This window comes from Bos indicus, chromosome X (assembly GCF_029378745.1).
Source record: "Bos indicus isolate NIAB-ARS_2022 breed Sahiwal x Tharparkar chromosome X, NIAB-ARS_B.indTharparkar_mat_pri_1.0, whole genome shotgun sequence".
NCBI lineage: Eukaryota > Metazoa > Chordata > Mammalia > Artiodactyla > Bovidae > Bos > Bos indicus.
The window spans coordinates 15,503,122-15,519,806 of record NC_091789.1 but is presented as its reverse complement, the minus strand read 5'-3'; the positions used below and the strand labels follow the sequence as shown (position 1 = coordinate 15,519,806).

Below are 16,685 nucleotides of genomic sequence, written 5' to 3'. Positions count from 1 at the left end.
AAGTCTCAGTTTAAATTCTCCTTCTGAAGGTATACCTCCTCTGATCTCTCAAACCTATGTCAAGTCCTTGCAGTGACATCCTATAGCCACCTATATATCTCCCATAAACAGTACTTTGAGTACTTATTTTTCCTGTTATTCTATAAATTCTGTAAGTACAGGAATATGTCTATCTGCTGCTGCATTCTCAATGCTTAGCAAAGTGCATGACAAATTGTTCATGCTCAATAATTTGTGAATGATTGAATTAATTGTGAAAGTCTCTCCACCATGTTTGACTCTTTGCAACCCCATGGACTATATAGTCAATGGAATTCTCCAGGCCAGAATACTGGAGTAGGTAGCCTATCCCTTCTCCAGCAGATCTTCCTGACCCAGTAATTGAACCAGGGTCTCCTGCGTTGCAGGCGGATTTTCTACCAACTGAGCTATAAGGGAAGTAGAAGAATAGAAATTATTTCTGGAACATTTAATTTGGGGTGGGAGTAGAGATCAAAGAGCGCTTCCCAGGTGATGCTAGTGGTAAAGAACCCACCTGCCAATGCAGGAGACATAAGATACCTGGGTTCAATCCCTGGGTTGGGAAGGTCCCCTGGAGGAGGGCATGGCAATCCACTCCAGTATTCTTGCCTGGAGAATCCCATGGACAGAGGAGCCTAGCGGGTGACAATCCATGGGGTCGCAGAGAGTCGGACACGACTGAAGTGACTCAGCATGTACATAGAGTTAGTGGAAGACTTTAAAGAGAAAATAGGTTTAAAAATATGTGTTGCATAATGAAATGAAGGATGAGATTGAGGCATTCTAGCAATTTGAAACATAATTTTTAGATATAGGTGGGGAAATGTGAGTCCTCAAAGTACGAGACAGGTGCAGTTAACTTAGAGTTGCCCAGTGTGGGCTGTGAGCAAGGGAGAAAGGGGTAGAAGGTGAGATTAGAAAGTAATAGGTTGAGTATGGTTGTGAAGGTTTTGTGTATAACATGTATTAACGATGCTTGGCACCATCTAAGAGAAATAGCAAGAGTCATTTTGTGCCGTGGGAAATTCAGAGATCAGAGCTGACTGACAGGTATTGGGGAAGAACTAACATCAGAAATACAAAGCAAAATAGCTATAATTCCTCCTTTCCTTTGTGGCTTTACTTCTCTGTTTGGAGGCTCCCTGGAAATCTGACTCCCTATTTCTAGTGACCAGAGGGCATGTATCGGGCTTGCATAACTTTCCAAGTCACTGGAGAAAGGGCAGAATTAGTTATAAAGACTGAGGAATGAGGAGTCGTGTCACTCTATAGTAAACATATCAGCACAATTCCTTGGGCCCGTAGAAAAACAGTGTCTCTTCATACCTCTTTTGTGCACCTTTTTCAATTTGGTAAATCACATCACAAAGGTCATTGGATTGTCCATTTTTCCAGGAGACTTGGACTTTCCTAGAGGATATTTCTAAATCTTCAGGCAATTGGTATGCAGCATTGTAATGTCTGATTCTTTTAAGGGACATATTTGGAAACAGAGAACAGCGACACTGACCTTTTCTCTGAGAAGCTGCCTTTGCAAACGTCATAGCAAATGCGTTTAGGAATTGCTCATTTGTGGGGGCTGTTCAGTGGCTGGGGAAGGAAGGTGTCTTGGGAATTGACAATAGCAGCAAAACAGTACAGAAAAGAGCAGGGATGTTCAGATATGATGAATGGAGTCATTTTAGTTTTGAAAAGATTGATGCTTCCTCCTTTGGAGGATGGATCCATATACCCTTAAATTCTTAATTGAGTGTATGTTTGTTTGTTTGATACAGAGGATCATAAACATGGCCAGGGTTTCAGTTGCACTTATATTCTCAACTACCTGAGTGACCTTTGGAAAACCCTTTCTCTGGGTATTAGTTTTATTCTGTGTAAAATGAGTGAGTTAGACTAAATTATCTCTATGCTCCCTTCCCACTCTGACATTTGACAATTCTATGATTTATAATTGGGTACACTTATGCATGTTGTGGTGGAGATGTGATCTTACATGACTCGAAGGTGGATAGTAGAAATAGTACAATTTCTTTTCATCTAACACAGTGGGTTTGGTGGATGTGTTTTGATGTATAATTCATGAAGTTTTTCAATTTTTAGCTTAGGGAGAGTTCGTGACAATAAAATTACATTCTGCTTAATCGGTTCACCTATGTTGTGTGTGTGGGTAGGGGGCTTATTATAGAAGACTGTGTTAGCGAAGAGAGGTCATCTGGAGGTGGTAATAAAGGTAAGCTCTTGTTTGTGATGAACAGACAGGAGAGAGGGGAGTAAAAGATTAAACATAGCTTTAAATAATCTGTTTAATAGAAGTTTTTTAAAAACACTAGGAAGCTTGTCAACTAAATTGGAGCCAATCTTTATTTAAACCCTAAATGGAAACCTCTTCAAGGTGGATAAACAGACTATCCATTCATTGGTTGCTTCACTAATGGGATAAAGAGGCAGTGTTAGAGCTCTTCTTGAGGATTAGAGAAGAGGAAATGAAGTGAGAGAAGCATCCCATAGGTCTCCTCTCTTCTCTAACTCTCATTCAATTGGGAAGGGGGTGCAAGGATCCAGGATTCACTCTCCTTCTTACCTGTTTCTCTTTTTCTTCCATAAACATCCTTAACAGGAAAAAAAAACAAAAACAAAAATCACTGAGAGGAGTGAGAAAGCTGAGAGATCAAGGGTTAGATTAACTATACCATCCCTGTTCCATCCAATTACCAATTTATGAAGGTTTTGTTGGCAGCTACATAAGGAGACATTGGGACATAGGGGGAGCATTGAAGGAAGACCAGTAGGGAGAGATTTGGGCATCAAAGTTAAATCATTTAGTTCCTATTATTGTAGAGAATCATAGCAGATGGTGTCACACTTTACTATTCAGCTTGCTTTATTTGATGCATGAGCCATAGTTTGCCAACCCTTAGATTTTATGCTTCCCCATAATGTTAGTTTATTGTGTGAGTGAAAAGAAATGCAGGGAAGTAAAATGTAGAATAGATAAAGCACAGGTAATCAAGATCATACTCAAAAGCAGCTATACAGAACACATAAATTGTTTCAGGAGAACACATACATGTACAGTGACAACTCTGCCTCCCAAAGTAGTCTTTCAAAGCAACAACTAAACAAGGCCAAACAATAGAATGTAAAGTAGAGGATCTGAGCAGGCCGAGTTAGGTGGGTTTTAGAAGGGACTTCCTGGAGAACAGAAGTTGAGGGGAAGTAACCATTCCTATACGCAGAATTGTTTCATAATCAGGTCACTGGGACACCTTTCTAGTCAATGCTTCAATCTCAGTAGTAATCTTGACATTTTCAACCATGGTATGGTATTATTGGTCTATGTTAGGTAATATTTGTTATCATGTGGGTATTAAGGAGCCCACTGTCCTTGAAGACAGCTGGCAAGGGAACAAGGTACTTGCAAGCTTCTAATTGGCTTGGGAAAGGATAAAATTTGCCACCTGAAGTGCCAAGGGAACAAGTACACAGTGTACTTCTTCCCTAATGAGATTCAAGATTGGTGGAGAATGAGGATCTTCCTAATTTTCAGTTATTTGGATGGTGTGTCCAGAAAGGCAGAATTCAACAGTGAAGTGCAGAGTAAGGGGCACAGTGACTCAGGGTTTAGCAGCCCTTAAATCTCCATTGCCTTCTTCTAGAACCAACCTGAGACATGGGTCTCTTGGGACAATAGCCATGTCTTCAAAGGAAAAAGCCTTTTGCTGGGATACAAGACCTTTGGTCCCAGTCTGGCTTGAAACCTTATTTTCAGTGTAAATTTGAACACATTATTTCCCTAATATGCATATCGGATTTATGATCTGTTAAACACAAAGGAATTCCTTTCCTGGCTGTGTAACTTGATCCCATCAGATAACTTAGTTTCTAAATTTTTAATTGGAGGATAATTGCTTTACAATGTTGTGTTGGTTTCTGCCATACAAAAATGTGAATCAGTCATAATTATATATGTCCCCTCCCTCTTGAGCCTCCCCACATCCCACCCCTCTAGGTCAACACAGAGCATCAGGCTGGGCTCCCTGTGCTATACAGAAGCTTCCCACTAGCTATTCTATTTTACACATGATGGTGTATATATGTCGGTGCGACTTTCTCCATTCATCTCACCCTCTCCTTCCCCTCTGTGTTCACAAGTCCATTCTCTACATCTGTATTTATAGTCATACCCTGCAAATGGGTTAATCAGTACCATTTCTCTAGATCCCATATATATGCATTAATATACAATATTTGTTTTTCTCTTTCTGACTTCATCCTGTGTGACAGGCTCTAGGTTCATCCACCTCAAGATAACTTTAGAATATAACAATCTTTATATCTACCACATGATGGTTTGGAAGAGTAGTAGATGGAGAGGGGACTGCAGGGAGTTGGATAATTGGAAAAGTAGAAGTGCTTTAGTGAGCTCCACCAATAGATAAATCTTGAGAGGAATGCAATTGCAGACTCTTTTCATTCAATTGTGTCACCTAGCAGAGCTGCTTTATACTTTGCCTCTCTTCTCTGTCAGTTTCTTTACTGCTATGGATTGAATTGTGTGCTCCTCCTAAATCCATATGCTGAAGCACTAGCCCCCAGTGTGATGGTATTTGGAGATGGGATCTTTTGAAGATAATTAAGTTTAGATGAGATCGTGAGGATAAGGACCTCATGATGGGATTAGGAAGAAAAGTTATGCATATCAAAAAGCAGAGACATCACTTTGCCAACAAAGTTCTGTCTAGTCAAAGCTATGGTTTTTCCAGTAGTCATGTATGGATGTGAGAGTTGGACCATATAAAGAAGGCTAAGTGCTGAAGAATTGATGCTTGTGAACTGTGGTGTTGGAGAAGACTCTTGAGAGTCCCTTGGACAGCAAGGAGATCAAACCAGTCAATCCTAAAGGAAATAAACCCTGAATATTCATTGGAAGTACTGATTCTGAAGCTGAAGTGCCATTACTTTGGCCACCTGATGCGAAGAACCAACTCATTGGAAAAGAGCCCAATGCTGGGAAAGATTGAGGGAAGTAGAAGAAGAGGGTGGCAGAGAATAACATGGTTGGATGGCATTACCGACTCTACGGACATGAGTTTGAGCAAACTCCATGAGATACTGAAGGACAGAGGAGCCTGGCATGGTGCAGTTCATGGGGTTGCAAAGAGTCAGACATGACTGAGTGACTGAACAACAATGAAAAGGGCCGTCAAAGGGCTCTCTCTCTCTCTGTGCCATGTGAGGACACAGTAATATGGTGCTTGTTTGCAAGCTGGGAAGAGAGCTCTCACAATAAATTGACTATGGTGGCACCCTGACCTGGAAATTCCAGCCTCCAGAACTGTGGGAAAATTAATTTCTGCTGTTTAAGCCACCAGTGGTATTTTGTTATTGCAGCCTGAGCAGACTAAGACAGTTACCCTCTCCTAAACTGGTCTTGCCATGTGACATGTAAAAAAGGAAATCTAACACCACCAACTTGAGTTTATGTTCTTGAGAACGTGTTAGAACCTGACTCTTCGGGGGTCTCTTTTTGGGGGACAATACAAATTATTTGATTGTTATAGTGAGAAACTGGGCTTGATTACCCTTTTTTGTATCAAAATAATCCCCCCTGCCTTGTACATACAGATTCCATTTTACACAATTTGTGTATTTCTTCTTTACTAGGGTGTCTCTTTTCCATGTTTGCTACCCCTTAATCATGGGAACAAAGAAGCTAGAGGACATTATAGCAGAGTTCAGAACTATTGGCTTCTCTTTAGGTATGACACTGATGAGCCTGTTTACCATTTTTTCCTCAACCATGGGATATTTTTTGGATTATCAAATATATGGTCATTATGTCACCTTGTATTTCCACAACTTTACTCTGTTACTTGTTGAGTTCTATGAACTCTTCATGGTTAATCCATTAATAAATTAATTCAGGCAATATTTACTGAGCACCTATGAACATGCAGAGTTCTGTTCTAGATACTGCGGTAGTTATGAATAAGAAAGGCAAATTCATTTTTGCCCATATAGTGCTTGTATACTAGTGGCAGAATACAGATAATGAATGTATATAGAGAGATGAATTTAAAAACATACTTTTAGTAGTGTACTCATTTTCACTATATTGATTCTTCTGATCCATGAACACGGTATATTTCTCCATCTATTTGTGTCCTCTTTGATTTCTTTCACCAGTGTTTTATAGTTTTCTAAATATAGGTCTTTAGTTTCTTTAGGTAGAAGTGTTTTATTCTTTTCGTTGCAATGGTGAATGGAATTGTTTCCTTAATTTCTCTTTCTGTTTTCTCATTGTTAGTGTATAGGAATGCAAGGGATTTCTGTGTGTTAATTTTATATCCTGCAACTTTACTATATTCATTGATTAGCTCTAGTAATTTTCTGGTGGAGTCTTTAGGGTTTTCTATGTAGAAGGTCATGTCATCTGCGAACAGTGAGAGTTTTACTTCTTCTTTTCCAATCTGGATTCCTTTTATTTCTTTTTCTGCTCTGATTGCTGTGGCCAAAACTTCCAAAACTATATTGAATAGTAGAGGTGAGAGTGTATTAAAGATCTAAACGTAAGACCAGAAACTATAAAACTCCTAGAGGAAAACATAGGCAAAACACTCTCCGAAATAAACCACAGCAAGATCCTCTATGATCCACCTCCTAGAATGTTGGAAATAAAAGCAAAAATAAAAAAAACGGGACCTAATTAAAATTAAAAGCTTCTGCACAACAAAGGAAACTATAAGCAAGGTGAAAAGACAGCCTTCAGAATGGGAGAAAATAATAGCAAATGAAGCAACGGACAAATAATTAACCTCAAAAATATGCAAGCAACTCCTGCAGCTCAATTCCAGAAAAATAAAAGATCCAGTCAAAAAGTGGGCCAAAGAACTAAACAGACATTTCTCCAAAGAAGACATACACATGGCTCACAAACACATGAAAAGATGCTCAACATCACTCATTATCAAAGAAATGCAAATCAAAACCACAATGAGGTACCATTTCATGCCAGTCAGAATGGCTGCTATCCAAAATCTACAAGCAATAAATGCTGGAGAGGGTGTGGAGAAAAGGGAACCCTCTTACACTGTTGGTGGGAATGCAAACTAGTACAGCCACTATGGAGAACAGTATGGAGATTCCTTAAAAAACTGGAAATAGAACAGCCATATGACCCAGTAATCCTGCTGCTGGGCATACACACTGAGGAAACCAGAAAGGAAAGAGACACGTGTACCCCAATGTTCGTCGCAGCACTGTTTATAATAGCCAGGACATGGAAGCAACCTAGATGTCCATCAGCAGAAGAATGGATAAGAAAGCTGTGGTATATATACACAATGGAATATTACTCAGCCATTAAAAAGAATACATTTGAATCAGTTCTAATGAGGTGGATGAAACTGGAGCCTATTATACAGAGTGAAGCAAGCCAGAAAGAAAAACACCAATACAGTATACTAACACATATATGTGGAATTTAGAAAGATGGTAATGATAACCCTGTATGTGAGACAGCAAAAGAGACACAGATATATTGAACAGTCTTTTGGACTTGGTGGGAGAGGGCGAGGGTGGGATGATATGGGAGAAGGACATTGAAACATGTATAATATCATATGTGAAACGAATCAGCAGTCCAAGATCAATGCATGGTACAGGGTGCTCGGGGCTGGTGCACTAGGATGACCCAGAGGGATGGTATAGGGAGGGAGGTGGGATGGGGAACACATGTACACCCATGGCAGATTCAAGTCAATGTATGGCAAAATCAATATAATATTGTAAAGTAAGATAAATCAACAGAAAAAAATTTTTAAAGGAAAAATAAAATAAAAACATACTTTTAGCTAATAATAACTAGAATAAATACTAAAATATAATAGTATAGAGAATTGTTGGGTCAGTGACTGCTTTAGGTAAGTTGATCAGGGAATTTTTCTGTGAGTAAGTGACAAATGAGCTGAGATATAAGTAATGAGATATGAGAAAGAGCTGAAGAATTGCAGATAGAGACTAGTGCAAAAGACTTAAGCTGGAAATGTACAGGTCATGTACATAGAATGTAAATTAAATCAAATGTGTCTGGAAGTAATGAGAGAGACAGATAGATGATGATGTCAAAAGGCATGCTAAGGCCATATAATGACAGGGAGGGGGTGATCCAGAATGCTATGGTAAAGTGTTTGGACTTAATTTCGGAAGCAGTGGAAAACCATGAATAGAATTTAGAACAGAGGGAAAGGGGTCTGGTTTACACTTCGCAGAGATGATTCTGGCTGCTATCTGAATGATGAGCTACAGGGGCAGAATAAAGATTGAGAGTAAAGACTGGTAGCCTACAGTAGTAGGCTACCATAGTACTCTAAGAGAAGTACAAGTGGATTGGGCTAAGAAGGTAAAGAGAAGTCTTTGGATACTGTATGTTCTTTTAGAATAGAGCAGGCAAAGTTTGATAGATTAGATATAGGGGTTATATGCCATGCCATGACTATGGTCATCTCAATAGCTCGTATTCATTTTTGCCTTCCTACTCAACTTCTGCCATTAAAATATAATCTTCTCTTGATTTCCAGTATTCTTATATTTCAATATGACATGCCTTAGTGTGAGTCTACTTGCATTGGTATTGTTAGTTACTCAACTGACCCTTTTAGTCTGGAAACTATTTCTTCAGTTCTGGGAATTTTACTTAAATGATTTATTTGATAATTTCCTCTCCTCCATTTTCACTGTTCTCTTTTAGGAAAACTTATTTTTCTTATTAAACCTATTCCAAACCTCCTGGTTTGATTTTCTAAATAAATTTTTTTTTAATTTTCTATCTCGTTGTTTCTTTGGTCTAGTTTATTTGAGAATTTCTCAACTTCTACTGAGGTTTTTATTTCTGCTGTCATTTAAAATATCCAAGAACTCTTTTATTTAATGCCCATTAAAAAATAATATACTATTCCTGTTTGATGATTATAATATCTTCTTTTATATTTTTGATGATCTTAGAAGATTATTAAGTTCTCATCTTTCTGAAATGTTTCCTCTAAGTTCATTTTTTCCCCTCATTTGTTTTCATCTCTTTCTTTCATATGTCTTGGGATCCTTGGATGTTTGGTTATATTTGAATGGGGGATGACAAGGATGATAAAAAGTTTTGTTATGGTGGGCACTACTATCGGATGATTTGGCTGGATCCTTTACTTTGGTGAACCCCTAATTATTTTCAGATAATTTCCTGTAAGTCTGGTCAAATTGTCTCAGAAAGTAATCTTCTAATCTTCTACTTGGGGGATACAAGGTAAGTTTGGCTGTAAGTTTCTGGGAACCAAGTAGAAGAGAACTAGGGGTCTCAACATGCAGTATATAGCTAGACTTTCACCTAATCTTACACTCAGCCCTGAGACACATAGAACTCCTATTTAAATTCTCATAGAATAAATCTCTAGTCTTCTGTGAGAGGAAAGTATATAGGGGAGTTACCTGGCTGCAAAGAATAAGGAACAGGATTTGGAGGCCTAATTGCTTCGCGAATCACCTTTGCACTATTCCCACTTTTGCCCTCACTTACAGAAGTACTGGATGCTGACTTGACGCTGCTAGCTTCTGAGCCTTTTGGAAGTTCATTGGTAGGAATTGTATTGTTCATTTTCTCACTGCTGGTTTAGGATTCAGGTTTCTTGGGTCTGCTAAGCAGTTGACATTTTCTCTTTAACTTTCCATTTCCTAAAATGCTGCTGTTTTCATCCTCTTTCTTGTTCTTTTTTTCTCATGGGCTTATGGCTCTAAAATAGCTCTTTTATGTCATTTGTAGATAAATATGAATGTCTGATCCACTGCATTTAACTGGGAACCCTTTTTCATCATAGCATTTAGCACGTTTATAGTAGCATTTTTTTCATATTATATATTTATTACTTGCTTATTATATGTCTCTATCTACAAGTGTGCATGTTTCACAAAAATTGAGATATTGTCTTATTCACTATGCATTTCTAGTGCCTAGGCCATAATACATGCTCAGTAAATATTTGTTGAATAAACTAATTTGGCACATTTTATTATTTGGAAAAAATTATATTTGTAGTCTTCACATCTGATAGTATTTGCAGGAAAAAGTAAAAATACTTATACAGCAAATTTCTGTTGTTCAGTCACTAAGTCATGTGTGACTCTGTGACCCCATGGACTATAGCACACCAGGCTTCCCTGTCCTTCACTATCTCCCAGAGTTTGCTCAAATTCATGTCCACTGAGTTGATAATGCCATCCAACCATCTCATCCTCTGTCTCCCCATTCTCCTCCTGCTCTCAATCTTTCCCAGCACCAGAGTCTTTTCCAATGAGTTGGCTCTTCCCATCAGGTGACCAAAGTATTGGAGCTTCAGCTTCAGCATCAGTCCTTCCATGAATATTCAGGGTTGATTTCCTTTAGGATTGACTGGTTTGATCTCCTTGCTGTATAAGGAACTCTCATATAGCAAATTAGTCAAATAAAAATGATATTATCAGTTACTCAAGGAAAAGAGGTATTTAACAATATGTGTAATAATGGTACATAAACTTTCCCTTTTTCCATACATATTCCAATTTTAATTTTAAAAGATCAACTGGCTGTGCATAATAAATTTATTTTACAGAAGTAAGAAAAGCCAAATGGAGATCAGTTAGCAGATTTTTGCAGTATTCCAGGTAAGAAAAAATTGTCACCTAGTAAGGGACCCTTATGGCAGAAAGCGAAGAGGAACTAAAAAGCCTCTTGATGAAAGTGAAAGAGGAGAGTGAAAAAGCTGGCTTAAAGTTCAACATTCAGAAAACGAAGATCATGGCGTCTGGTCCCACCACTTCATGGGAAATAGATGGGAAAACAGTGGAAACAGTGTCAGACTTTATTTTTTTGGGCTCCAAAATCACTGCAGATGGTGACTGCAGCCATGAAATTAAAAGACGTTTACTCCTTGGAAGGAAAGTTATGACTAACCTAGATAGCATATTCAAAAGCAGAGACATTACTTTGCCAACAAAGGTCCATTTAGTCAAGGCTATGGTTTTTTCCAGTGGTCATGTATGGATGTGAGAGTTGGACTGTGAAGAAAGCTGAGCACCGAAGAATTGATGCTTTTCAACTGTGGTGTTGGAGAAGACTCTTGAGAGTCCCTTGGACTGCAAGGAGATCCAACCAGTCCATTTTGAAGGAGATCAGTCCTGGGATTTCTTTGGAAGGAATGATGCTAAAGCTGAAACTCCAGTACTTGGCCACCTCATGTGAAGAGTTGACTCATTGGAAAAGACTCTGATGCTAGGAGGGGTTGGGGGCAGGAGGAGAAGGGGACGACAGAGGCTGAGATGGCTGGATGGCATCACTGACTCGATGGACATGAGTCTTAGTGAACTCCGGGAGTTGGTGATGGACAGGGAGGCCTGGCGTGCTGCGATTCACGGGCTCGCAAAGAGTCAGACACGACTGAGAGACTGAACTGAACTGAACTGAAGGAATTAGAAATTGAACAGAAGGTGGAAGAATTTAGAAAATAGAGTTAGAAGAACTTGGTTACCTTTGGATGAGGGAGAAGTAGATAAAAAATGAGGCATTAATGTGTTAAGTGTGAATCCTAGGTTTCTGGCTAGATGGACTGTGGCACCCTTCACTCAGATGGTCAGACTAACTGAAAGAGGACAAGAGTAGATATGGGGACGCAAGCATTGACATTAATTTGACCTGCTTCTTTTGCTGTCCAAGTGTTTTTCATTTGATTCTTTTGCCCCAAACTTAAAAAAAAGTTTTAGTCTGAATTACTCAGATTTTATTTTCTTGGACTCCAAAATCACTGAAGATGGTGCCTGCAGCCATGAAATTAAATGACACTTGCTCCTCGGAAGAAAAGCTATGATAAACCTAAACAGCATGTTAAAAAGCAGAGACATTACTTTTCTGACAAAGGTCTGTCTAATCAAAGCTATGGCTTTTCTATTAGTCATGTATGGATGTAAGAGTTGGACTATAAAGAAAGGTGAGCGTCGAAGAATTGATGCTTTTGAACTGTGGTGTTGGAGAAGACCCTTGAGAGTCCCTTGGACTGCAAGGAGATCCAACCAGTCAGTCCTAAAGGAAATCAGTCCTGAATATTCATTGGATATATGCTCAAGCTGAAGCTTCAATACTTTGGCCACCTGATGTGAAGGACTGACTCATTTGAAAAGACCCTGATGCTGGGAAAGATTGAAGGGGACGACAGAGGATGAGATGGTTGGATGGCATCACCAGCTTGATGGACATGAGTTTGAGCAAGCTCTGGGAGATAGTGATGAACAGGGAAGCCTGGCGTGCTGCAGTCCATGGGGTCGCAGAGAGACGAGACTGAGCAAATGAACTGAACTGAACTGAACTGAACTCAGATTTCCAGTATTCTATTTTACTCTTTCTGCATGTGTGTGCTCAGTCTTGTCCAAGTCTTTGTGAACCCATGGACTGTAGCCTGCCAGGCTCCTCTGTCCATGGGATTCTCCAGGCAAGAATATTGGAGTGGGTTACCATTTCCTCCCCCAAGGGATTTTCCCAACCCAGGGACCTAACTCACATGTCTTGCGTCTCCTGTATTGGTAGGCGGATTCTTTATCACTATGCCACCTGGACTTAGATAAGGAATAAAGTGAATGAAAATCATTATTATTATTGTCTGACACCACTAACTATTAATAGCAATACAGTGTAGTCTAAAGGGTATCCGTTGAGTGCATAAAATCTACTGACCTGGGGATAAGATGATGTGGGTTCTACATTCAGTTCTGTCACTAACTCACTGTGTGATGTCAGACTAATCATCAGCTCAGTTCAGTTCAGTCCCTCAGTCTTGTCTGACTCTTTGCGACCCCATGGACTGCAGTATGACAGGCCTCCCTGTCTGTCACTGACTCCTGGAGTTTATTCAAACTCACATCCATTGAGTTGATGATGCCATCCAAACATCTCATCCTCTGTTGTCCCCTTATCCTCCCGTGTTCAATCTTTCCCAGCATCAGGGTCTTTTAAAGTGAGTCAGTTCTTTGCATTAGGTTGCCAAAGTACTGGAGTTTCAGCTTCAGCATCAGTCCTTCAAATGAATATTCAGGACTTATTTCCTTTAGGACTGACTGGTTGGATCTTCTTGCTGTGCAAGCGACTCTGAAGAGTCTTCTCACCAGAGTTCAAAAGCATCAATTCTTCTGTGCTCAGCTTTCTTTATAGTCCAACTCTCACATACATACATGACTATTGGAAAAACCATAGCTTTGACTAGACGGACCTTTGTTAGCAAAGTAATGTCTCTGCTTTTTAATATGCTGTCTAGGTTGGTCATAACTTTTCTTCCAGGGAGCAAGAGTCTTTTAATTTCATGGCTGCAGTCACCATCTGCAGTGATTTTGGAGCCCCCCAAAATAAAGTCTGACATTGTTTCCACTGTTTCCCCATCTATTTGCCATAAAGTGATGGGACCAGATGCCATGATCTTCGTTTTCTGAATGTTGAATTTTAAGCCAAGTTTTTCACTCTCCTCTTTCACTTTCATCAAGAGGCTCTTTAGTTCTTCACTTTTCTGCCATAAGGGTGCTGTCATCTGCATATGTGAAGTTATTGATATTTCTCCCGGCAATCTTGATTCCAGCTTGTGCTTCATCTAGTCCAGCATTTCTCACTATGTACTCTGCAAATAAGTTAAATAAGCAGGTGACAATATACAGCCTTAATGTACTCCTTTCCCAGTTTGGAACTAATCATATAACTTTGGTTTCCCGATGTGTAAAATCAGGTTGCAAATATAGTAATTGCCCTTTTGCTAAGCTATTATTTGCCTGGGAAATTAGAGAAGATCCATGTTTATTTTGAGGGCTAGAAAGAGTATTTATGAATAATTAAGGTACAAATTATTATTTGGGCTTCCCTGGTGGCTTAGTGGTAAATAATTTTCCAGCCAATGCAGGAGATGCAGGAAACGCAGGTTTAGTCCCTGAGTTGGGAAGATCCCCTGGAGAAGGAAATGGCAACCCACTCTAGTATTCTTGCCTGGAAAGTCCCATGGAGAGAGGAGCCTTGTGTGCTACAGTCCATGGGATTGCAAAGAGTCGGACATGACTTAGCAACTAAACAACAGCAACGTACAAATATGTTCTGAAGAGAAAGCTGCGATATATTCACCTCCTGGCAGCTAATTATGGCCACTAGTTATTGAGAAGCTATCGTGGGCCATGTGCTTTACCTACGTTTTCATAGTTATTCATTGCTATAAGCATGTGCAGTTAGTGTTGCCTTTTTACCAACAAGAAATGTAAGGCTCAGAGACAGCAACTTGGCCAAAGTAACACTGCTAGTTAGTAGTATATCCTAGACAGATTCAGTTTGGTTGTACTAGAAAGCCAATATATTTTCAGTTTATTAGTACTATCATTTGTGCATAGCAAACTGCCTCTGAAACATGTCTGTGAACTTAAACTCATTGAATCTTATAAGTAGGAAAAAAAAACCCCTGTAATCCCAAGCATCCTGTATCCTGCATTGAACCTCCAATTAAAATAAATAAATTTAAATTAAAAAAAAAAAACCTGTAATCCATCCAGTTCAATATCTTGGTTTACAGGTAAGAAAACTGAAGGCCAGAAAGGAGCAGTTATTAGCCAAAGATCAGACAGCTACTTAGTGGCAGAGCTGAGGCCAGAGCCCACCTCTTCAGACAATCTGCCCATTGCTCTTTCTCATTTGAGGCCTGAAGATAGGGCCTGATCCTAATCTGCCCAGGTGTGTCAGTGCGTACCGACAATGCCTCCTAATCTCACAGGGGTGTTGGAACAATGAAGTGCAGGAAAAGATTTGAGTGGGGTTTGGATGAAAAAAATTAGTGGCATGAGGTTTTCTTAGCATTTGCAAAAACATAAGATATAATTAAGGAAAGAGAGCTTACTTACACAACAGCCTTTTTTTTAGGAGCCTTTCAATTGGCCTCAGTTTCTCTCCAGGGAGAATGATTCTGTTTTATATGATGTATATCGCTTGTGTTGAATACCACACAATTGGACCATGAGTGGCTATTTATATGGATAGAAGTCCAAAAAGCTAAAAGCCTCAGTCCTTCCAGAGGAAAGACTTGAAGGAGATGAGTAAAATGCTGAAAAGTATCCTTGATAGAAATAGCAAGATGTTGTAGGTGAGTTTAGTGGCATTGTACATTTTGTTGAAATCCCTACATTTGGAGTAGAGAAGAGTGAACAATGGGGTGGGCTTTTTCAGAAAGAGCCACTGATTTGATCATATAGTAAAATTTGATCTATTTTAATATGTTTGCTTGAGGCCTAGAACTTGAAAAACTTCAGACAGAGAGATAAATTTTCCTTTGAGTAACTCCAAATTGCTTTTCACATTTTAATTTTATGTCCACAGAGGGAACACACAATAAATTTGGGTAAGAATGTAGTGGACAGGAATCAGAGTTGATGAATTCCAAGCTTACATAAACTAAGGTTTCCAATCCTGGGTGCTTTTCTTTCTCCCTGTTAGTAGACTTAGTAGAACAAGATAGATGTTCTGAGTCCTCCTAACTCCTGTCCCATTACTCAAGGATTTTGGAGACAAGGCAGTGCAATTGCTGTGTTGAAATAGAAGAGGATTTAGTAGGCTAGGCTGTGAGGGAGTTAGAGGAAGAACAGAGGAGGGAGCAGCGCATCAAGTACACGACTTGTGTTCATAGGAGATGTATAAATGGAAGAAGCACAGAATCTAGCTCCATGCAGTAACCAGAGGCAACTACCACTCATTTTCCTGAAGACATGGCAGGAACTCAATGTTCACAGCCTTCTTGACCCTGAGAGTTTAATTACAGAGAAGGATCAGTTCAAATGTTTGTTGGTTTGTCTTAGCAGTCATATTTGTATAGTGGTATTGACTTTTGAAAATGATGAAACTTGAGCACCTTTGCTGTGGATAGCCAGCACTTTGCATGCCTGTCTGACATTTTTCGATTACAGTCATGTTTTTACGTGGCTTGAGGTTATTTCACAGATATACTTCTTTTGGTTGTTTCTAGTGATTATATATCCATCCAGCTATTATATATTCATCCAGCCTATTAATATCAAATGGTGTTTTTAGCCATCCCTGAGTTATGGATCATTTGGAATCTTTCACGAAATGTCTTTTAACCATTCCCATCTTGCACCAAACCCCACTCACCTTTCAAGATCCATGTCCAATATTACCTCCTCCATACCTTTTTTTTCTCCAAGCCTACCCCACTTCACCCCCAAAGAATGACACTGGTTCTTTGCTGCTGTAGTTCTTTTTTTTTTTTTTTTTTTAATATGGAACGCTTCACGAATTTGCGTGTCATCCTTGCGCAGGGGCCATGCTAATCTTCTCTGTATCGTTCCAATTTTAGTATATGTGCTGCCGAAGCGAGCACTGCTGTAGTTCTTTGTCTTTATTTTACATACAATTGCCTTCCTTACTATGTTCTGGGATCCTTGAGGGCCAGGATTGGGTCTTATACATAACTGAATCCCCTAAATATATAGCATGGTGATTTATATATATACAGTAGATGAATATTTAAATAGCAATATAATGAATATTTCTGCATAAATTGCTTTTATTTATTTTGGATTATATCCTTGGAGGTGTATTCCTTTTTGTTTGTTTGTTTCCA

General features: G+C 39.3%; 1 non-coding gene across 1 annotated transcript; it reads right to left on the bottom strand.

Annotated features, from left to right (window-relative positions):
• Nucleotides 1–16,335: 16,335 nt before the first annotated feature.
• Nucleotides 16,336–16,442, bottom strand: LOC139181845 (U6 spliceosomal RNA). The gene has a single exon (XR_011565573.1). It is a non-coding gene; the product is annotated as a U6 spliceosomal RNA (small nuclear RNA).
• Nucleotides 16,443–16,685: the final 243 nt, after the last annotated feature.